This window comes from Canis aureus, chromosome 1 (genome assembly GCF_053574225.1).
Source record: "Canis aureus isolate CA01 chromosome 1, VMU_Caureus_v.1.0, whole genome shotgun sequence".
In the NCBI taxonomy this organism is placed as follows: domain Eukaryota; kingdom Metazoa; phylum Chordata; class Mammalia; order Carnivora; family Canidae; genus Canis; species Canis aureus.
The window spans coordinates 22,004,791-22,029,278 of NC_135611.1; the positions used below are offsets into that span (position 1 = coordinate 22,004,791).

The 24,488-nt window shown below is 39.4% G+C and overlaps 1 long non-coding RNA gene across 2 annotated transcripts; it reads right to left on the reverse strand.

The window, feature by feature from the left end:
* Window positions 1-2,849: 2,849 nt before the first annotated feature.
* LOC144310924 (uncharacterized) lies at window positions 2,850-10,508 on the reverse strand. 2 transcript variants are annotated; one of them, XR_013376586.1, is made up of 3 exons: window positions 10,302-10,501; window positions 3,231-3,607; window positions 2,850-3,118 (listed from the first exon to the last, which is right to left on the reverse strand). It is a non-coding gene; the product is annotated as an uncharacterized LOC144310924 (long non-coding RNA). The 2 variants fall into 2 exon arrangements; XR_013376585.1 differs by having other exon boundaries at window positions 2,850-3,607; window positions 10,302-10,508.
* Window positions 10,509-24,488: the final 13,980 nt, after the last annotated feature.

Consider the following 24,488-nt stretch of genomic DNA (forward strand, 5'->3'; position numbering starts at 1 on the left):
TCCAATTTTGTTTCCCCAGAACTGTGATGCCAGGAGATATATACTTAGTTCTTTATTCTTTAGCCTTGTGGCAGCTATGTTTTGTTTTTAGTATGTTGTGCCAAATACATTCTTAGCCATGAGTTGGAAGATGTCTCAGGGGAAATTGTGCCCAGTATGTAAAGCTTGCTTCCCTGGAGTTCTCTATTCTCCAGAGTTTGGCCCTTTAAGCCCTGGCTGCCTCAATAATCCTGAGTTTCAGTTTTTGCCTTCTCAGCCCAGTAAAATTACCAGTAAACCTTAGCTTCTATGCTCTGCTGTGATATTGGATAAGTCCTGAGGAGTAAAAATAACAGCATTTTTTTAAACCTGTGTGTGTGTGTGTGTGTGTGTGTGTGTATGTGGTAAGAATACTTAATATTTACTCTTTTGGTAAATTTAAAGTGTGTGATACAATATTATTTATAGTCACATAACCTATTCATCTTTAAAACTGAAGGAACTTTTTGACACCATAACCCCTGAAAACAAACATTTTACTCTCTAAAATAACATCTTTTGGACTTGTCTCAACATCTGGATATCTTGGTTGCTCTCCAATGCCTTCATTTAGCTGGTTTGAATTTCACTCAGGTTTTATAATTGTTATGACAGGAGATTTTGTATGATACCGGGTATTCTATCATAGCCAAAGTAGAAGATTGAGATAAATATTTGTCTTTTCCCCTGATTGGCTTTGATACTGGGCAACTTAGTAAGTTTTATGAACCTGAGTTCACTCATTTCAAAATGGATTCAATACAAACTACCTTAATGTAAGATGGAATAAGTAAGATATGCACATAGAGTTAACACAGTTCTTGGCATTTAATAAACCAAATATTTTCATTTTTTTCTAATGATAACTTTAATACAAATAATCAGCTGCTTTACACACTTGTTCCAGACAGGGTTGAAAGAATGTTCAAGGTGTTAGGTACAGTATAAAGAATGCCCAGGGGCATATATATAATATGTTAATACTGCTCAGGCAAGTAGAGATTCAAGGTAGACTAAAAGACAGTACAATTATAGGAAAAGCACAGTTATAAGGAGGCAGTGGTTGGGAGTCTTAGCAGATAGGTAGGTGGGCTGTCTACATTAAAAAGTCAATTATCCAAGCTTGTCTGCTGGCCACAGGGGATGGTAAAAGGTCAGAACACAGGCAGGGCTCTTATTTCTAGGGCTGGCATGGACAAAGTAGGCCACACACACGTAATGTGTAAATAGACAGGATATAGAATGTTTAAGAAAAAAAAAACACTCAAGCCCATTATTTTCAATAGCCAAATTATGGAAATAGCCCAAGTCTGCATCAAATGATGAATGGATAAGGAAGATATGGTGTATATACACAATGGAATATTATTCAACCATAAAAAAGAATGAAATTGGGACACCTGGGTGGCTCAGCAGTTGAGTGTCTGCCTTTGGCTCTGGGCATGGTCCCAGGGTCCGGTGATCAAGTCTTACATCGGGCTCCCTGCATGGAACCCACTCCTCCCTCTGCCTATATATCTCTCTCTCTCTCTCTCATGATTAAAATCTTTAACAAAAAAAGAATGAAATCTTGTCATTTTCAATGATATGGATGGAGGTAGGGAATCCTATGCTAAGTGAAATAAGTCAGTCAGAGAAAGGCAAATACTATATGATTTTGCTCATATGTGGAATTTAAGAAGCAAAACAGATAAGCAAAGGGGGAAAAAAAAGAGAGAGTGAGAGATCAAATCAAGAAACAGACTCTTAACCATAGAGAAGAAACTGATGGTCACCAGAAAAGCTGTGTGGGAGGATGGGTTAAGTAGATGATGGAGATTAAGAAGTACATTTGCTGTGATGAACACTGGGTGTTGCATGGAAGTGTCGAATCACTATACTGTACACCTGAAACTAATATTACACTGTTTGTTAACTAACTGAAATTTATATAAAAGCTTAAAAAAATAAAGGGAAAAAATAGGTTCACACCTTTATTAAAAGTAACCAGATGGAGAGACAGCCTTGTGATTAGGGCAGAGGCCAATTACAGGATTCTAGCTCATGTTTAATTGGATTTTGACAACTAACCATGATGGTAAGCCCAAGCATATGGGGTCAGAACTTCCTCTAAGCCTCAGGCTCAAAGCCAAGATTGGGAACTGGTAAGGGACTGAACTTGTAAGGAGAATTGTGTATCCTAAACAATGGAAAGATAAAGGGTACAGAAACTGGAAGAACAAGGCAGGATCAACCGGTCAAAGAGTCACAGAAGTAATGCTGCCTTCAGTCCCCTACTTTTATGCCATGGTTCCATGTCTATAGAAAAGTGTAGTAAATGGCAGGGACTATTTATTGGCTCTCTGGCTAGCTTTATATCCCTTCTTGAGTATGGAGGATCATGATCCCAGGGCGTTAATCATAGAAGAAAACCAGAAGCCTCATGTGAACACTACATTAAGAGAGGCATACTAAGTAAGTCTTCATGGGGATAATCTACTCCCTTCGGGTCTGTTACCATTGAACATAAATAATAGAGCTTGTTGTTTGTTCTGTTATTTTTGGGTCATGATCATGTTGAATCAATCAACACAGATTCAATGAAACCTACTACATGCTAGACTCTGCATTTAGACATTCTTTGGCCAAACCCCAGGTACTCCATTTTTAAGCCAGATGAGCCTCACCTGGCTCTTTGTACTCGTTTCCTAATATGTAAAATGATCATAATCATAGTACTTATTTTACAGGGTTGTTGTGAAAAGCAAATGAGATGCAGAGGGCTTAGCACCTTCTCTAAAGCATAATAAACGTTCCTTATATGTTTGAGTCATCTATTGTGAAACAATAAGTCACAAAAACAAACAACATTTATTATGGCACAGTTTCTGTGGGTCAGGATTTCAGAAGCAGCTTAGCCAATGGTTCTTGTTGGGGTCTCCTACGAAGCTTCAGTCAAGGTGTTGTCTAGAGGTGCAGTCATCTCTAGGCTCAACTTGAAGGATCTGCTTCCGAGCTCACTCCCATGGCTGTTGGCAGTGTTCTCCTCAGTGCGGCCTTATGGCATGGCAGCTGGATTCCCATACAGCAACACAAGCCAGGAGAGTGAGAAAGAGCACACCTAGGACAGAAGGCAGAGTCCTTAGGACATGACATCCTATCACTTCTGTTGTAAACTGTTCATTTGAAGTGAGTCACAAAGTCCAGCCCACACTCAGCAGAAGAAAGCATACCCACTATAGATGTCACTTCAATCTCATCAGGGCAAGGCTGACATGCAATGTGCAAAGCAGAAGCCTGTGTCACTGTCAGATAGTTTCTCTCAGTTCCAACTTCCTGACTGAGCATAAGGGACCCCAGTAGTCTGGAGGCATGAGGAGATGGCCCACGGCTGCTGAAGATACTGTGTGTGTCGTTGGTCTTGTCAGTCCTGGGAAGCTCAATATCTCCCTGTATGACAGCCATTCTCTACCAGGGACTTATGCTGGGACCCACGGGTGGTGGTTAGTTGCAAGGGCTCTAGATCCGTGCTGATCATATTCAAACTCTCCACCACTCACCAGCCAGGAAACCTTGGAGGAATTACCTAACCTTGCTGCATCTCAGTTTCCTTAAATGAAAATGGGAAGAAAAATAGTAAGTGCTTGTAGTTGAGAGAATTAAACAAGACAATCATGTAAAGTACTTCAGAATAGTGCCCGCCCCACAGAAAGTACTCAGTAAATGCTAGCTATTAGTATTTCTATAAACATAAAGGAAGAAATTGCATTATCAGTTTATCTACTTCCCTTTGTGGGCATGTTAAAAAACTTGCAATATCCAGGTACTTAGACTAACCTTAGAGTCACACAGGCTCCATCTTTCTACAGGGAGAAATCGGAGTTACTGCCCAGGCATCTTTGAGCGGAGTGCTACTGCCTTGAACTTTCTGGGGTTAGGCAGCCCTAAGGAAATCTATTTCCCATATATTAAAAGTGCCTGCAACATACTAGCCACTCAAAAAATACCAATTACCTTCTCATCTCTCCCTTTACTCCTATTTACAATGAACTAGAAGTGAAAAGATATCTCTCTATAAAATGTAATTGGCAATAGAAAGGCTTACCTGCTGAGTGAGTGGTTCAGGTGGTACGAGTTATGGGATCCCAGAGGAGGAAGTGATTTGGTGAGGTACTCAGGAAATGGATGGGTAATTATCAAGGGAATTTAGATTCTACAACCCACCAGAAAAGATAGTTTAGGGTGAGCGTGCATTTTCTTTCAATTACCTGACAACCCAAGGTGAAATCAGGCTGTTTGAAATGTTCTGGTATTAGCAGCTCTGCCCTCATATTTCTTCATATATCCTTAACCAGTTGGGTTTTCTTTTAGTGAAAATGGTGTTAACTAAATCAATTTTCTTCTAAGGCTGGTGATCAGTATCATTTACATCTTTACAGAGTTTTCAGCTCCTCAGAGGCAAGTTTTTTTTTTTTTTAATATTTATGTATTTATTTGCAAGAGACAGAGAGAGAGGAAGCACAGGGAGGAGAGGGGTAGAGGGTGAGGCTCGATCCCAGGACCCTGAGATCATGACCTGAGCTGAAGGCAGCTGCTTAACCAACTGAGCCACCTAGGCGAGCCAGAGGCAAGTTATTGACAAATAAAAGGAAGTTTGCCCTTTTAATGATCATGTGAATTAACCAGAAAGAGAAATTCATTGAGGTGGTAATTGCTAGTCAATTTGAGCCCTCCTTATTATACATGCATTAGAAACACTTCCGTTAAGGGGCACCTTGATGGCTCAGTGGGTTATAAGCATTTGCCTTTGGCTCAGGTCATGGTCTCAGGGTCCTGGGATGGATCCCGGTATGTATCCAACTCTTTGCTCAGCAGGGAGTCTGCTTCTCCTTCTCTCTGTCCTTCCCCTCATTCATTCTATCTCTCTCTCATAAATAAATAAATAAATAAATAAATAAATAAATAAATAAATAAAATCTTTAAAAAAAAGAAATACTTCTTTTAAAATAGGTTACCTGCTCTACTAGATGTGAGAATAGTCGAATGTGGAAGTATGTATATTTTACAATTATGACCCTTAAATGAATTGGCATCATTAGAACATTAATATTTCCTCTTAATTTATTAAGCATTGAATGAAAGAAATTTAGAAACTGGGGTAGAATTTTCTCGTTTTGGGAAAAAAACTTGGCAGAGTGTAAAAGGATAGATTTTCAATTCAGAACTAAGAAATTTGAAATGGAGCAAACTAATTGAAGGTTCCCAGCTCAACAATTAAGACTATTAACTAGATAAAATATTTATAAATTAGATACTGAGGATGGAACGTATGGCGTGAGGACTATAGTTAACATTGCTACGTGGTGTATCTGAAAATTGCTGAGAGTAGATACTAAAAAGTTATCGCATAGAAATACATGAATGTTGAGTCCTTATGGTGTATAGTTTAAACTTACATGGTGCCGCATGTTAATTATACTTTCCTAAAACTGAAAAAATTAGACAACTTATTTATAATTTGTAATGCCCTGTGGGATTCAGAATATCTGTTGGGAGCTGTTTTTGGTGTTGACTTTTAACTGGATTGTTGTATCTTCAAGGAAGTACAAAAACTACTAATTATCTAGTATTTCTAATTTATTTTGTAAAACTGTTCCATAGAAAATACTTATTAACCACAAAACATAATAAGAAGAGATATGATTTCCTTTCTTTTTTATAGCAATTGTGATTGTAATCCGAGTAGTTTTCCGAAACTACTTTCTATGGCTGAAACATGAGTCAGTTTGGAATTTAGGGCAATGCTCTCTACTGCAATGGACATTCACATTTTTTCCTGATAGATAATGAGCAAATTTTGGTAGCAATCAATAATCTAAACCTAAAACAAATTACTTACACCTAATCAAAAAAAGGTTTATTCTTTTGCAAGGTCCATTTTATAACTACAACGTATCACAGTAAACAGATTTGCAATAGCATTCTTCTCTTCTCCTCTCCAAACTGTCTTGATTTTATACGATGAGGCAAAAACACTCAAATTAAGAATGATGTATCCATTGATCTCTGAGTAGTTTTCTTCTAGACTCTGCCAATAAGAGATTATTATTTAGTATAAATTTCTCATCAAATTTTATTTTAAATTGCAAGGAAGATTATTATTTCACGAGAAAGACTAAGGAAATTCATCTCTTCTCTGGCTTTTGTATTTTGATTTAAAGCACCACGGTTCTCCCAGGCTTATAAAACGTTGACTTACTGTATGAGGTTACTATTGCTACCAAATAAATCACCACAAACTTAGTGGTGGCTTAAAACAACACCTGTTATTATCTGTGTCCATGGATCAGAAGTCTGGGCACAGTGTGCCTCGACTGGTCTTACTCTGTGGATGGTCTCAGGAAGCCACAAATCAAGATTCTGATGGAGTTGGGTTCATGATTAGAGTCTGAGGCAGAACCTGCTTCGGAGCTCATCCAGGATGTCAGGATTTCATTCTCATGCTTTCCATGTGGCCCGTCCAGCTCTAAGCCCGCAACAGCAAGTTGAGCCCTGCTCACGCTTCACATATCTCTGACTTCTGCCTCTGCCATGTCTTGCTGCCTTTAAGGGCTGATATGATTATTTGGGCCCCAACTGGATAATCCAGGATAGTCTCTCTATTGTATGGTCTATTGTATGGTCAATTGGTGGCAAGCATGGGGTTCTAAAAACAAATTCTCAGGATATATTTTTGAGTGAATGTGTTTATTCTTGAACCAATCGCTGCCTAGTGGGATGGAATATGCTGCAAGCTTACACCGATCAAGGCCAACTCTTGGGGCTGGAGTAAATCAATTCAGCCTAAACCACCTGGTGGAAAATCCAGGGTCCTGTAGAGGAAAGCAGAGGCTGGCTTGGCAATTAACAAGTATCTTCTAACAAATTGCAAATAACTATGAAAAAAGAAAAAGGAAAAAAGTGTACTACCCTACCATCCTAGCATCACCACTATTAATATTTAGGTTTGTTTACTCTTTGGTTTATGTCTTTTCCCCTTAGATAAGTGTTTTATTTAGCATATTTGTAAAAATAGTATATTTATAATTTCATGTCATACCTTTTCATTAGATATTATTTCATATCCTTGATAAACTCTAATAACTGGAATAATGGTATTCCATTGAGTAGAACATACCATATTTACTTAACCAATCTTCTACTATTGAACACTATTGAACGTTTAATTGACTCCTTATTATTGTTTGCTTCGTTTATTTGTTTTGGTTTATTGCTTTGCTATTATGTATGCTAAAGGAAATCGTTATGTATGCTATTCCAAAATTTCATCTAAACAAGCCTAAAAAATGATTTAGTCTTAATGCCTATATTTATCCCAATATATCAACAAGATAAGAGATGGAATTTACATATGGTAAGTACCTGACTCTCCTATTGACTTCAATACCTTTTTCTATGTGCTAATTTATTTAGGCAATCAAATTAAATACTTCATGTCCATGCATGAGAACATACTGTAGCCTTCCCTAAAAACATAGAGATATGGGAAATTAGGATACCTTCTTTGGATTAAACTAGTGAAATTTCTAGGCACCAATGTATGCCAAGTACAGTTATAAGCACTAAGTGATAAAGCAGACATAGTCCCTGCTCTCATGGGTGGATATGATTAATCATCCATGGAATTAATTAAAGAGATTACTTACTGATGATTGAGTCTAGCATTTGGGAAAACCCTAAGCTTCAATCAAGACAACTTGGTTATCATTTTAGGGGGTAAGGATATGAATGAATAAGTCAGAGAATGGAAACCTAATTGATAACAGGAATTCCAGTTTGAAGATTGAATATGGGAGGCATAGAATTGAGATACTCAAAGATATAAAAGTGGTCATTGTCCATCCCTTAGCTGTGCAAGGAAGAGCCTCCCTGTGGATTCATGAAATCTGGTCCCTCTGAAAGGGACATCTGTGCTTGCTCATGGGACCATTTCATTTTGTTCTGATTTCAGTCTACTAATTGATATTTCTATAGTAGATTGATCCCCTCTAGTTTGATCACAGCCTGGTTTGGGGTGTATCTTTCAAGCACACCAGCTTCCCAGAGGAGACATAAAAGTTAACCCTGCCAGGGCATCACCTATATCCTGCTAGAGCAGAATCTTGCAATAGGCTGGGTCAGACCATGGGTGTTTGAGACAATTTTTTAAATCACTGTTTCTCAAATCATGGGGCAGGAGCTATGAAGGAGGGGATGAAATTAATGAAGTGGCTTGTGATAAAACATTTATAAAAATATGAAATAGAATAGAGGGGAAAATGTGTTGCTAACAATAAGGCATTATGGGAGTCAGGTGCTAACCTGTCCTGTCAACACACTATCTTTTCCTTTTTATTTGAATTGTAACACTGATCAATTCAGTCAGCTAATTAGTTAATTGAAAAATATCAAACCAGTTTGTGAGTGATTAAAAAATTAATAGGTTATTAATGTTGCAGATTAACTGTGCAATGATATCAACTAGAGTGCTTATTAAAAATGCAGATTTCATGCATCCACTCTTAGACATTCCAATTCAGATATTTATTTTTTTAAAGTTCATTTTATTTTTTTAATTAAAAACATTTTTTCAATGTATTTTTTTAGAAATTTATATTTTATTGGTGTTCAATCTGCCAACATATAGAATAACACCCAGAGCTCATCCCATCAAGTGCCTCCCTCAGTGCCCGTCACCCAGTCACCCCCACCCCCGCCCACCTCCCCTTCCACCACCCCTAGTTCGTTTCCCAGAGTTATGAGTCTCTCATGCTCTGTCTCCTTTTCTGATATTTCCCACTGATTTTTTCTCCTTTCCCCTTTATTCCCTTTCACTATTTTTCATATTCCCCAAATGAATAATTCAGATATTTTGAAGTGAGACCTGGGACTCTATTTAAACTAGAGCCCCAGATGACTTTGGTATAATCAGTCACATAAGTCCTGAGTTTGGGAACCAAGGTTTGGATGACAAACTCAACACAGGGAGGAGCTCTTTTTGTCTACTCATTTGAAGCACTGGGATATTTGTACTGTCAATACTTAGGTGTTTTAGGTATACCAGTAAAGCTAATGGAAGGTAACTTGCGGAGAATATGAAATTTCTCAAATGACGTAGAACAAATACTGTGCTGTGGAAAGAAAAATGGTGTCCCCTCTCTCAAGATAACTCAACAAAAGACTGATTTTTCTTAGGATTCACCATGCTTAGCATTATGTTGCTTTTCATCCTTTATCAACAACAACTTGGGAATTTATCAGAATATGTGAATACATAACGATGAATATCTAGGTTGGGAATAGCTGAAACGCTAAGCTTAGGAATTGATATGGAACAGGCAATCCCATTTATTTAAGATTTTTTTTCCTACTTGTGCAATCAAGTTACCATGGGAACCTAAAGGCTCATTTACCACATATGAATGCACAATGCTATCAGTTTTTAAATGAACACAAAAAACTTGCTAAAGATCCCTTCAGTTTCTTCTACCTTCAGAATGATGTACTTTATAAAAACGAACAAATTATTTAACTGTAGACAGTTTAAATGTAGAATTTTGGTAAAACTCCAAATTGGTAAATTTAATTTTGTAAAATCAAAATTATCTTTGTTCATTTGAATGTTTTCTCTAATAATCTAGATGTTGATGTATATAATCCTTCAAAGAGGGGTGACATTTAAGTATGCAATGATGTAATTAATCTGAATGGACATTGGCAGTAGCTTTGCAGGGCCTTGTGCTCATCTAGGCATTAACCCAGCTTTTGACTGGATTATGGAGAAGTTCTGAGAATGTCGGAAGAGCTAGAATGGCTAGAATGGGAAGGAGAGACAAAGAATTCAAACAGCAGATACTTTCCAACTAGTATAAAAAGTCAGTATTTTAACACATACACATTCAGTGTGTGCTATCTGTCTGATTTCTAGGGCTGCTTCAAAGGGACTTTTGAGCTTTTGATTTCATGTTGAAGTTCAGGCTAGTGAGGTAGCAATTAGATGTTGCTAGGAAGACCGTAGGTGCAATTTAGAATGAGAAAATATAAAAGTGCACAAGATAATCAGGGTGATTTTCCAGTGAACAAAAAAATTGGGTTGCATTGAGCAAAATGATGATTTGCTCATTTAGAACACCACTGATACAGAGTTTCACATATTTACACATAGATAGACAGGAAAATATGCGTAGGCAAATGTTGGAGGAGTCTCAAATGACAATGAATAAGAAAGGTCTCTTTTCTTTTGTTTTCAAACAAATATTTCTAACCTTGTTTTGTCAAAACTCCTTCATTACCAGATAGAGATTGGCAATATTTCAGTCCAACGTTGGTAACTACTAACTCTTTTCTCACCATTACTTCAGTTAGGATAGGCTTGTTGTGCGTGTTCCCAGGAGCTGCCTGTAGAGGTAAAGGGCCAGGCAGGTGGTGTCTTTGTCTTTCTTAGGGGAGGCTATAGCCCATGGCCCAGCAAACATGCAGGTAGGGAGAAGGGAGAAGTCACAATCATCCTTTGTGACTCTGACACAAACGATCAAAATAACTAGAGGGCCCTCCCTTCCTGCTCTCCTGTAGCAGTGAGGAAAGAGATAGTTGTCACAAACTCTGTGCACCCCCAACAGTCAATCCCGCTTCTCCCCTCTAGGACTTTTTATAGTAAGTGGGAGGGAGATATTCTACTAAATTTGATCGGGTAACTGATGAAAAAAATGGGTCTTCCCTAAAATGCAATAAATAAATTATAAGTCATAACAAAGAGATACTATTTCATATCTATCATATTGGCAAAAATTATATATGACCTAGTTTGGGTTATCAGATACATTTGTGCACCCTCATTGCAGTGAAAATTGGTCTAATCTCTTCGGGGGAAATTTTTGGCACTATCTTTTAAAATTAATTTTGAACATACTCAAAACATTTTTGATTGCATTAATTTAAAAAGATGCATATATCTTTTAACCCTAGATTTTAATTGCTAGGGATTTACCATTCATACCTATTGCATAAATCCAAGGGTGATTATTGCAGCATTAACATAATAAGAAAAAAAAAAGGACCAAAACCAATATAAACATCGTCAATAGAGTGCGACTCTATTATATTATACATATAACAGAATACTACAGAATTTAAACTAATTGAGGCAAATGTATACCTGCTGATTTAGAAAGATCTGGGAGATATGTTACAAGAAATTCCAAGGCACAGACATGAATAATATATGATATGATGGTATTTTTATAAAACTACATATGCAATTGTTTCTCTCTATATCCTTTTTAATTAAAATATTTTTTGTACATGCATACAAATTCTGAAAGTGTGTATAAGAACATATATACAGTGTTTATCCCTGTGAGTGGCACTGACAATTGCTGGGTGCGGAGATGCTTTTACTACTCAAATTATATACTCTCTATTGTTTGAATGTTTTAAAACTATTTGCCTGCCTTACTGTCATAATGACAATAAAGTAGTAGAAAGCTAAAATAATTCTGGTATGAAGAATGGAGGTTATAACTAAAGAATTAGTTTTTGTTGCTCCTGTAAAGGTCATCAAATTTAGCACATTGAGAAGGAGGTGGAGAACCTGTTTTGTGACCCCCCTCCCCTGTTGTTCACTTGGCCATTGTTTGTTGTTATAAGATCTGTGTTGTTGCCCCAGGTGCTCATACCCCCCACCTGGAAGGCCTCCTGCCTCTTGCTCATATTACCGTTGGTCACTATGGCAGCTCCTGTTCAACACAATCCCTTTGAAATAAGGCTGTGTCCACTGCATGGGTGGCATGTGGCCGGGGTTAGGCAAAGAGTTTGTGAAGCAGCATCTGTGTCTCTCACCCCGCCTCCAGCTAGGAGTGGCTATGGATTTTCCTTTATTCTTTAAATACACCTGCATAACTACATGATGAAAGGGATTATGATTGTAGGGTAGGGAAATTGTCTAGAGCTGGAAGCCATACAAGGCTTTTCTTCTAGACCAACGGAAAAACAGTCAAGAATTTAATCCCTGGTGTACATCTACTTTTCTAAAATTGGTTCTACTGTCTGCTCTTCAGGAGTACCTCCTTCCTCTCATGTATGGTGCCAATTTCTACCAACCCTTGGGAAAATGTATTCTCTGTTCAATGTGCCTGAGAATACTAATTGTTAAGCAATAATCATCCTCTCTTTCTTCCTTAGCAATACAATCCTGAATTTATTTGATAGGATAATGTGTCCAGCTGAAAATTTACATTTCCTACACCTGCTCACATCTAGTGGTGAAGAGAGGTATGTAGAAGTGTTTTATGGGACTTCTAGGAAACATTTTTAAGGATGACTATGTGATTTTTGGCATGGGATTTTTGGCTTTCTTCCCTGCTGCTACTTCTTGAGGAAAGCTCAGCTGTGATGGCTGGCACTTGAGCCATCATCTTGAATTATGATAATTCTCTCTATTGAGAATAAAACCTAATTCAGGTGACCTGAATCCACCTCACCTTGGGGAGATCAACAATTGGTAAAGAAACAGGGCCACCGGCCTGCTTTGGTTTTCCAGTTTCTAGAGTTACAGTACAGATTGGACATAGTTTGGTTCCCTTTGAATTCTCTTTTCTGGAATATGTTGGAGACACACTATTTTTTCCAGTTATACAGCAGTAGTTTAAAAATATTTTTTATGGCTATTGTCTTAATGGGATGCCTCTGGGTTGCATACATTTTGGTCACATTAACCCAGCTAATCCCCACACCAGCCCTATGTATAACTCACAGTAGAGATCTCATTTCACGTTGCTATGCAGAGCAGTACTGATTTCTTTCATTGGCGATTCTTCCCTCCTGCTTTTTAAATTGCATTAAGTTGTGAATTGCTGGCACTTTGAAATATGCCCAGTCCTGACCCAAGTCCACATAATGATCACTCCCCAGACCTCATAATAAAATTACTCTTACAAGAACTTGTTTCAGTTCTTAGGCAAGGTCATGCTTGTCCATAATCTCTGATGGTAGTACGGTATGGTTAGTGGATAAATTCCATATTTTTTTGTTTGTTTGAAAACAGTTTAACTTACCAAAAGTTTTTTTTTTATATTACTTATTTGGAGTTCAATTTGCCAACATATAGTATAACACCCAGTGTTCATCCTGTCAAGTACCCCCTCAGTGTCTGTCACCTAGTCACCCCACCTCCCCTTCCACTACCCCTTGTTCATTTCCTAGAGTTAGGAATCTCATGTTCTGTCTCACTCTCTGATTTTTCCCACTCATTTTCTCTCCTTTCTCCTATAATCCCTTTCACTATTTCTTATATTCCCCTTATGAGTGAAACTATATGATGATTGTCCTTTTCCGATGGACTAATTTCACTCAGCATAAAACCTTCCAGTTCCATCCATGTCGAAGCAAATGGTGGGTATTTGTCATTTCTAATAGCTGAGGAATATCCCATTGTACACATAGACCACAGCTTCTTTATCCATCATCTATCAATGGACACCGAGGCTCCTTCCACAGTGTGGCTATTGTGGACGTTGATGCTGTGAACATCGGGGTGCAGGTGTCCCAGCATTTCACTGCATATGTATCTTTGGGGTAAATCCCCAGCAGTGCAATTGCTGGGTCATAGGGCAGATCTATTTTTAACTCTTTGAGGAACCTCCACACAGTTTTCCAGAGTGGCTGCTCCAGTTCACATTCCCACCAACAGTGCAGGAGGGTTCCCCTTGCTCCACATCCTCTCCAACATTTGTTGTTTCCTGTCTTGTTAATTTTCCCCATTCTCACTGGGGTGAGGTGGGATCTCATGGTGGTTTTGATTTGTGTTTCCCTGATGGCCAGTGATGCGGAGCATTTTCTCATGTGCGTGTTGGCCATGTCTATGTCTTCGTCTGTGAGATTTCTGTTCATGTCTTTTGCCCATTTCATGATTGGATTGTTTGTTTCTTCGCTGTTGAGTTTAATAAGTTCTTTATGGATCTTGGATACTAGCCCTTTATCTGATGTGTCATTTGCAAATATCTTCTCCCATTCTGTAGGGTGTCTTGTAGGTTTGTTGACTGTTTCTTTTCCTGTGTAGAAGCTTTTTATCTTGATTGAGTCCCAATGGTTCATTTTGCTTTTGTTTCTCTTGCCTTCATAGATGTATCTTGCAAGAAGTTGCTGTGGCCAAGTTCAAAAAGGGTGTTGCCTGTGTTCGCCTCTAGGATTTTGATGGATTCTTGTCTCACATTTAGATCTTTCATCCATTTTGAGTGTATCATTGTGTCTGATATAGAGAATGGTCTAGTTTCATTCTTCTGCATGTGGATGTCCAATTTTCCCAGCACCATTTATTGAAGAGACTGTCTTTCTTCCAGTGGATAGTCTTTCATCCTTTGTTGAATATTAGTTGACCATAAAGTTGAAGGTCCACTTCTGGATTTTCTATTCTGTTCCTTTGATCTATGGTCTGTTTTTGTTCCAGTACCACACTGTCTTGATGATTACAGCTTTGTAGTACAACCTGAAATCTGGCATTGAGATGCCCCCAGCTATGGTTTTCTTTTTCAATATTCCCCTGGCTATTCACAGAAATCATAAGATGATTTGTTCCAACTCTCTGAAGAAAGTGCATGGTGTTTTAATAGGGATTGCATTAAATGTGTAAATTGCCCTGGGTAGCATGAACATTTTCACAGTATTATTTCTTCTAATCCATGAGCATGGAATGTTTTTCCATCTCTTTGTGTCTTCCTCAATGTCTTTCAGAAGTATTCTGTAGTTTTTAGGGTATAGATTCTTTACCTCTTTGGTTAGGTTTATTCCTAGGTATCTTCTGCTTTTGGGTGTAATTGTAAATGGGACTGACTCCTTAATTTCTCTTTCTTCAGTCTCACTGTTAGTGTAGTGTATAGAAATGCCACTGATTTCTGGGCATTGATTTTGTATCCTGCCACACTGCTGAATTGCTGTGTGAGTTCTAGCAATCTCAGGGTGGAGTCCTTTGGGTCTCATCTGCAAAGAGGGAGAGCTTAACTTCTTCTTTGCCAATTTGAATGCCTTTTATTTCTTTTTGTTGCCTGATTGCTGAGGCTAGGACTTCTAGGACTATGTTGAATAGCAGTGGTGAGAGTGGGCATCCCTGTCGTGTTCCTGATCTTAGGGGAAAGGCTCCCAGTGCTTCCCCATTGAGAATGATATTTGCTGTGGGCTTTTTGTAGATGGCTTTTAAGATGCTGAGGAATGTTCCCTCCATCCCTACACTCTGAAGAGTTTTGATCAGGAATGGATGTGGTATTTTGCCAAATGCTTTCTCTGCATCTATTGAGAGAAACAATGGTTCTTGTTTTTATCTCTTGTTGATGTGATCTGTCACGTTGATTGCTTTACAAGTGTTGAACCAGCCTTGCATCCTGGGGATAAATCCCACTTGGTTGTGGTGAATAATCTTAATGTACTGTTGGATCCTATGGGCTACTATCTTGTTGAAATTTTTGCATCTGTGTTCATCAGGGATATTGGTCTATAATTCTCCTTTTTGGTGGGGTCTTTGTCTGGTTTTGGAATTAAGGTGATGCTGGCTTCATGAAACGAGTTTGGAAGTATTCCATCCATTTCCATCTTTCAGAACAACTTTAGTAGAATAGGAATTGTTTCTTTAAATGTTTGATAGAATGCCCCCTAGAAGCCATCTGGCCCTGGACTTTTGTGTCTTAGGAGGTTTTTAATGACAGCTTCAATTTCCTCCCTGGTTATTGGCTCGTTCAGGTTTTTTATTTCTTCCTGTTCCAGGTTTGATAATTTGTGGTTTTCCAGAAATGGGATCCATTTCTTCTCGATTGCCTAATTTATTGGCGTATAGCAGTTCATAATACGTTTTTAAAATCATTTGTATTTCGTTGGTATTGGTTGTGATCTCTCCTCTTTCATTCATGATTTTATTAATTTGAGTCTTTTTTCTTTTTAATAAGGCTGGCTAATAGTTTATCTATCTTATTAATTCCTTCAAAGAACAAATTCCTGGTTTTGTTAATCTGTTCTACAGTTCTTCTGATCTCTATTTCATTGAGTTCTACTTGAGTCTTTAATTCTCTTCTTCTGCTTGATGTAGGCTTTATTTGCTGTTCTTTCTCTAATTCCTTTAGGTGTGAGGTTAGCTTGTCTATTTGAGTTTTTTCCAATTTTTTTTTTTTTTAGATTTTATTTATTTTTATTTATTCATGACAGACAGAGAGAGAGAGGCAGAGACACAGGCAGAGGGAGAAGCAGGCTCCATGCAGGGTGCCTGAAGTGGGACTCGATCCCGGGTCTCCAGGATCACACCCTGGGCTGAAGGTAGTGCTAAACCGCTGAGCCACTGAGGCTGCCCAGTTTTTTCCAATTTTTTAAGGGATGTTTGTATTGCGATCTATTTCCCTCTTGGACTGCTTTTGCTGTATCCCAAAGGTTTTGAATGGTTGTGTCTTCATTTTCATTAGTTTCCATGAATCTTTTCAATTCTTCTCTAATTTCCTGGTTGACCCATTGATCTTTTAGCAGGATGCTCTTTAACCTCCATGTGTTTGAGTTCCTTCCAAACTTCTTCCTTTGATTGAGTTCTAGTTTTAAAGAATTGTGGTCTGAAAATATGCTGGAAACAATCCCAATCTTTTGGTATTGGTTGAGACCTGATTTGTGACCCACTATATGGTCTATTCTGGAGAAATTTCCGTGCTCACTTGAGAAGAATGTGAATTCAGTTGCATTCAGATGGAATGTTCTGTATATATCCGTGAAATCCATCTGGCCCAGTGTGTCATTCAAGGCCCTCATTTGTTAGTGTTCTGCTTAGAAAATCTGTCATTTGCTGAAAGTGCCATGTTGAAGTCTCCTATTAGTGTATTATATTACCTAAGTATCTATTTACTTCGGTTATTAATTGATTGATATACTTGGCTCCCACATTAGGGGCATAAATATTCATGATTGTTAGGTCCTCTTGTTGGATAGACCCTTTAAGTATGATGCAGTTTCCCTCTTCATCTCTTACTACAGTCTTTGGGATAAACTGTAATTTACCTGATATGAGGATTGCTACCCCAGCTTTCTTTTGAGGACCATTTGAATGGTAAACGGTTCTCCACCCATTCATTTCCAGGGTGTAGGTGTCCTTAGGTCTAAAATAAGTCTCTTGTAGGCAGCAAATAGATGGGTCTTGCTTTTTTATTCAGTCTGGAACTCTGTGTCTTTTGATGGGATCAATTTAGCCCATTCACATTCAGAATTACTATTGAAAGATATGAATTTAGTGTCATCGTAATACCTATTCAGTCTCTGCTTTTGTGGATTGTTTCCTTGGACTTCCTCTTTCTTTTACAGAGTCCCCCTTAATATTTCTTGCGGAGCTGGTTTAGTGGTCACATATTCTTTCAGTTTCTGCCTACCTTGGAAGCTCTTTATCTCTCATTCTATTCTGGATGAGAGCCTTGTAGGATAAAGTATTCTTGGCTGCATGTTCTTCTCATTTAGGGCCCTGAATATATCCTGCCAGCCCTTTCTGGCCTGCCAGGTCTCTGTGGAGAGGTCTTCTGTTAATCTGATATTTCTCCCCATATAAGTTAGAGATCTCTTGTCTCTTGCTGTTGTAAGGATTTTCTCTTTATCTTTGGAATTTGCAAGTTTCACTATTAAATGTAGAGGTGTTGAATGTTTTTTATTGATTTTGGCAGAGAAGAACCTCTCTATTTCCTGGATCTGAATGCCTCTTTCCCTCCCCAAATTAGGGAAGTTCTCAGCTATATTGTTCAAATATGCTTTCTGGCCCTCTGGCCCTCTCGGCGCTCTCTGGAATCCCAATTATATGTAGATTTTTCCTTCTGAGGCTGTCATTTATTTCTCTAAGCCTTTCCTCATGGTCTTTTAATTGTTTTTTTCTTTTTTCCTCAGCTTCCTTCCATTCCATCAACTTGTCTTGTATGTCACTCAATCTTTCTTCCACCTCATTAACCCTCATCGTTAGGATTTGGGTTGCAAAACCAGTTTGGATTGCATGTCATTTAATTGTTTTTTAATTTCGGCCTGATTAGATCTAAATTCTGCAGTCATGAAATCTCTTGAATCCTTTATGCTTTTTTCCAGAGCCACCAGTAGCTTTATAATTGTGCTTATGAATTGGCTTTCTGACTTCAAATTGTAATACAAATTCTGTAACTCTGTGGCAGTGAGTACTGTTTCTGCTTCTTCCTTTTGTGGTGAGTTCTTCCTTCTAGTCATTTTGCTCAGTGCAGAGTGGCTGTATGAGTGGGCTGAGTCCAGGATATCAGCCACGACCTAAGTAAATTTCACCCTAGATGATTCTGATGAGGTCAGAGACCAGAAATTGAAAACAAGATCAGACAAAATAAAACAAAAGGAGCACTAATGTGAAAAACAAATTTTAAAACAAAGTAGTAAAAAATAAAAGGTCAAAAATCCCAAAGAAGAAGAGAAAAAAAGAAGAGGAAAAAAGCAAAAGCAAAGAGGAAAAAAGAAAAAAAGGAGAAGAAACAATAGGAGGGGACTGTGAGATGTGGTGGTGATGAAGTTGTAGTGAAGGAGAATGTAGTCTCCCTGAGGGGTCCTAGAGGGTGATCCTCTTGGTTCTGAATGTATTTTGTTCTGTCTTAAATTTATATAAACCAGCAATACTTGTAGATGGGTCTTGCTTTGACCCATCAAAGGCCCAACATTGACCTCAGAAACCTAAATTAGATAAAAGAGGGGGGCAGAATGGGAATGAGTAATCTCACAGAATGAACCAGCACGGTACACCACTGGTTCTGGGTGCTGCCGGTCATGTTTTAGAAGGTATTAGCTTCCACCATTGTAGAATAAAACCCAAAAACATATCTTGTATATCTCCCCAAATTAAATCGAATATGTTGAAAGGAATCTAGAAGTGGAAAATATATCTAGGACCTGTCATTATAGCTATATGAAAGTCAAAAAGGAAGAAACTTAAAAATGAAGAGGTGGTAAAATAATGTAGTTAAGGTGGGAAAAGAGAAAAAAAAATTGGAGATTTATAGTCTGATATAAAAACCAGTTGTACTGGAAAAAGAAAAAAAAAAAGGGGTGTAGGTACCCTTTGGTTCTATATACTGTAAGTCCCTTGACCTACCGTGGAGCTTTCCAGCACTGCTGGGTCCAGACCTGCTCTCCCCCTGTCCTTGCAGCTGGTCTCTGGGGGAGGGGCTGCCGTGCTCTCAGGTGTGTGCACCTGGGGAGATACACCCCCCCCCCCCACTCAGTGCACAGGGTGACACCAGGAGGAACAACCACACTGGGGGCGGCCAGTCTCCAGCCCTGGGGTCAGCTCGCACTGGCCTGGGTGCTCCCGCGGGGGAGGGCGCTGGCCTGCACTGCTCAGGGATGCCCGTCGGCAGGAGGGTCCCCCGTCCTGTGCCCACCCTCCAGGGCGGAACCACAGGATCCTGGGCTGTCTCCCCGCACCCTGGGGTCCCGGGCCTGCGCTGCTGGAATCACGCTCCTGGGGCTGCGGCCGGGCCCCTGAAGCAGCAGGACGCAGCCCCCTCTCCCGGAGCCCCCCCGCCAGCAGGCGTACCCCGAGGCCCCCCGCCCTTTACCAGACCCCCGAGGTAGGTGCGCTGTCCCTGGGCGCCCCTCCTCTGACAGTGACCCCGGGACTGGAGGCCCCCGTCCTTTCTCGGTTCCCCCCGCCCTTCCCGGGTTTCCCAAGTCCCCGCTGAGTCCGTTCCCTCTGGGAGAGATCCGGGAGGAGGGAACGTCCCAGCGTCCCCAGGCGGGGCTCTTCTGTCCCCAGGTTCCCCTCCCCCATCCCCTCCGGGTGGGGCTCTCTGTCCCCAGGCTCCCCTCCCCCATCCCCTCCGGGTGGGGCTCTCCTGTCCCCAGGCTCCCCTCCCCGCCTCCCCTCCGGGTGGGGCTCTCCTGTCCCCAGGATCCTCCCCGCCCCCATCCGGCTCCTCACGGCCCCTCCCCCACTGGGTCCTTGTTTATTTTATTTTCTCACCTTCCTTTCTGGTTAGAAGCGCAAACCTCTTTCTGTCGCTCGGCTCTTTTTACATCTCAGGTGGGATGGGCAGGTGTTCAGGATGGAGTGACCGTCATCCAGGTGGTTGGGGGTGGGTAGGGGAGGCCCTGCTCCTCCGCCCTCACCCCTAATTTCCATCCTGTGATCGTAGATATTAGAAGCATTATTTCAAGAAAGGGTGAGGGGATCCCTGGGTGACTCACTGGTTGAGCGTCCAACTTAGGCCCAGGGCGTGATCCTGGGGTCCTGGGATCGAGTCCCACATCGGGCTCCCTGCATGGAGCCTGCTTCTCCCTCGGCCTGTGTCTCTGCTTCTCTCTCTGTGTCTCTCATGAATAAATAAATTAATTAATTAAAATCTTAAAAAATAAAAATAATGGGTGACCTGTTTGCCTTCGTCTGTACCAGGCACATGCAGACAGAAACTACGTGCAACGAAAGGCCCCTCATGCACCCGAGAGAGGCAGTTCCCCTGGACTAGGGGAGCCTCCCGTGTGGGTGCTTCCTTGTGGGCCGCAGCCTGTTATCTGAGATTTCATAGGACATGTTGATTTGAGTTATCTGAGGCTTTGGAACCTCCATAAATACTTACATGTCACAGGAAAGATATTAAGTGTAAAATAATTTTGATCTGTAAGCTGGACATGAAAGGTGGAGCTATCAATTTCTTTGAAGCAAGTATCCACGGGGATGGACAGGTCAGCTTGCAGTTTGGGGCAGGATATCAAGGCACAGGTGCCTCGCGCTCTTAGCACCCTGGGCCTGGGAAGTGGAGAGGCAGCAGCCCGAGAGCCCTGGGTTCTTGCAATAGGTCTAAGGGGCAACGGAATATAAGGCTCATGATTTATTTATAAGTTTCCCCTACATGTTCTTGTATGGACTGTATGTTCAGTCAGTTTGAGACTTGTGTTTCTTTAGATCCCAAGCAGGGTTACGTGAATTGATATAGCAAGTATTTTAGTAATGATTTCACAATGCATGCCCGTTGATACTTATTCTTTAATATTCTTTTATTCCCTTTAATATAAGACATTATTTTTAAAAAGCCAAAAGATCCAACTTTAGGAATAAAGATTTTTAAAAATATGTATATGCTATTATCTTCCCTTGCTCTGTAGGATGAATAAATCATCCCAAATTCACTTTACACGTTTAGTGTTTTTGAATGCATACAGTTCAATCTTGAGTTACCTGTTAGGGCATTATTTCTGGATAAAAGACTTAAAATTGGATGTTACAGGTCACAGATCTGTATTTATATATCAATTTCATGCTTCAGAAACATAGCTTCTTATAATACTTGATTACCAAATTATGTTGTGTATAAAAACACATAAATGTGAGTGCTAGTGTTGTTTCAATGCCTGGAGAAAAGAAATTGGATAGTCTAGAAATGAGACACAAAAAGCAAAATCAGTATCAATTGTTTAAGAAGAATCATTTGCCTATTCTAAACCATATTGATAGCTTAGCCAAAAAAAAAAAAAGAAACTTCTAAATTATGAGACATATAATAGTCATGGGGAGAGTTGCTTTCGCTAACCCGAACCCTTTTAAACAAATGATTTGTAAAATAATTGCTCTAAGGAAGAGGCTACAGTGGCACCATCATTGGCATCTGTGTGGGTGGAATGCTGCAGAACATCTTTTGGGGACATAAGTTACAGGGTTTAAATGCATCCACAGAAGAAAAAGGGGACCACAGATTAGAAAAAGACTGACTTGGAATGGGAGAAACAACAGAAAACGAAAATAAAATTGCTTCCTGATTTCAGTTTGTGTTGAAAAATGGTTGTCTATGGCTAGTTGCACCGAATGTATAATAAACTAACATGTTTTTCCTGATGAAGAGTGCTTTATGCTTCTGGGAGCTGTGTTGGACAATTCACAGGCATGTTAAAATAGAGCCTGATGTACCCTCAATCCTAAATTTTTTTGGTCATATTTTTGTTGGCATGATCCTTTGAAGCTTTTGCTGCGGGAATGTATTAGAAGAATAAAATAAGTTTAGTGAGTGCTGAGAGAGAAAAGCAAACAAATAGACACATATGCATATCAAAATCAATATCATAAAATGGCAAGCACCCCCATTTGCCCTGAAGTTCCTCTAGGTTTTATCACAAGCTATAGCCGAGAGCTATAAAGTGGTTTTCTCTGTTCTCGTTTTGGGAGCTTGGGCGAGAAAGCTATGGATGAAAAACTACTCAAAAATGAGGAAAGAAAAAAAGAACTGAAAAACCTTGATGAGAGTGTTTTGGGTATATGTGTTTGAAGACAGAGCCAGAGTCACCCTCTGAAAACCCTTTGGCGCAGACCAGCTTCTTGGTACGTGCTGTATCAGAAAGTACTGACCTCATGGCAAGGAGTTGGTGGTAATCCTGGATCCTCCCCTACCAGCGAGTTTAGTGCTCTTTTTATTTCTCTGTCTCCTCTTTTCTGAGAGATTGATTTTACCCAGTGACCTGGGTTGAATAAGGTTATCTGGGTCCAACTTGAGGTCCACTCAGAACCTCAGCGTGTGACCTCTTTTGGAAATAGAGTCTTTGCCAATGTAATCAAGCTAAAGTAAGGTCATACTGGATTAGGGTGGGCTTTTTTTTCTCATGTTGTGTAAGAGTCTCACATTTACAAAAATCACAAGACCTGCAATTGTTCTAAAATGCATTTTCTATATTTTAATTTTTAATTTTGTTTTTTTTCCAACCACTTTGTTGAGGTATAATTGACATACAAAAAGCTGTACACATTAAGATACACAAACTCGGTGGGTTTACAGAGAAATACACGCTTTGAAGCCATGACCACGATGTGAGCCATAAATCTATCCATCACCTCAAGTTTGCTCATGCCTTCCTTCTTGTCCGTATTATTTTCTTGTAACAAGAGCATTCAACACAAGGTCTACTATTTTAATAATACTGTATTGTGTATTTAAAAATTTGCCAGCTATGGCACTATGCTGTACAGGAGGGCACTAGGATTTACTGATCCTGTATGACTAAAGTTTTATGCCTTTTGCCTGATACTGGCCCCTTTCCCCTACTCCCAGCCCCACGCAACCACCCCAGGCAATCATCTCTGCCTCCGTGATTTTGACTATTTTAGATTTCTCATATAAGTGGTATCACGTACTATTTGTTCTGTACCTGGACTATTTCGCTTAGCCTCCAGGTTCATCTGTGTTGTGCCCAGTGACAGGATTTCCTTTTTTTTTTCTTTTTAAGGCTGAATAATATTTCATTGTATGTCTATACCACATTTTCTTCATCTATTCACCCATCATGGAAATGTTGGTTGCTTCCATGTCTTGGCTATCGTGACTCATGCTGCAATGAACGTGGGAACGCAGATGGCACTTTGATCCTGATTTCAATTCCTTTGAATACATATCCAGAGGTAGAAATGCTGGATTCTTTGGTAGTTCGGTTTTTAATATTTCGAGGCATCTCCATATAGTTTTCTGTAGTGGCTGCACTAATTTTCATTTCTACGAACTGTGTATGAATGTTCCCTTTTCTCCACATCCTTGCCAATTCTTACGATCTTTTTCATTTTTTACAATAACTCCTATAGCTATAGGAGTGAGGTAATATATCATTATGGTTTTGATTTGCATTTTCCTCATGATTAATGATGTTGAGTACCTTTTATACACCTTTTTATACACCTGTTGGCTATTTGTATGTCTTCTTGGAGAAATGCCTATTCAGTTTCTTTGCTCATTTTTTAATTGGATTTATTTTGCCTTTGAATTATTCAGGTTATTTATATATTTTTGGCATTAACCATTTATCAGATATGGTTTATAAATGCTTTCTCTGATTCCATAGGTTGCTTTTTAATTTTGTTGATGTTTCCTTTGCTGTGCGGAAGCTTTTTAGTTTGACATAATCCCTCTTGTCTGTCTTTGTTTGTGTTGCCTATGCTTTTGGAATTATATCCAAAAGATTATTGCCAAGGCAAATGTCAAGAGCTTTTGCCCTATGCTTCTTATAGGAATTTTACAGTTTCAAGTCTCAATTTAAAGCAGAAATTCCTTTCAAGCCAAGGAATCCAAGGAGTGCCAGCAGCCACTGGAAGCTAGGAGAGAGACATGGGACCTATTCTCCTTTGCAGGCTTCAGAATGAACTAACCTTGCCAACACTTTGATTTCAGACTTCTAGTCTCTAGAAACTGTGAGACAATAAATATCTGCTTTAAGCCACCTAGTTTATGCCACTTTTATTATTATTATTATTATTATTATTATGGCAACCTTAGGAAATTAATATACCTATTTTACACAAAGAGTAGAAAATTAAAGTGAGATTTAAAAGTCCAACATAAGAATGCTAGCTAATATATGTAGAGCATTATCTAATGAGATACAATAAGAAACAAGGGCAGGAAGGAATACATTTTTAATTTGTATAATCATTACATTAAGATTGAGATTCCCCAATGTTTTGCAACTATAATTTCAGA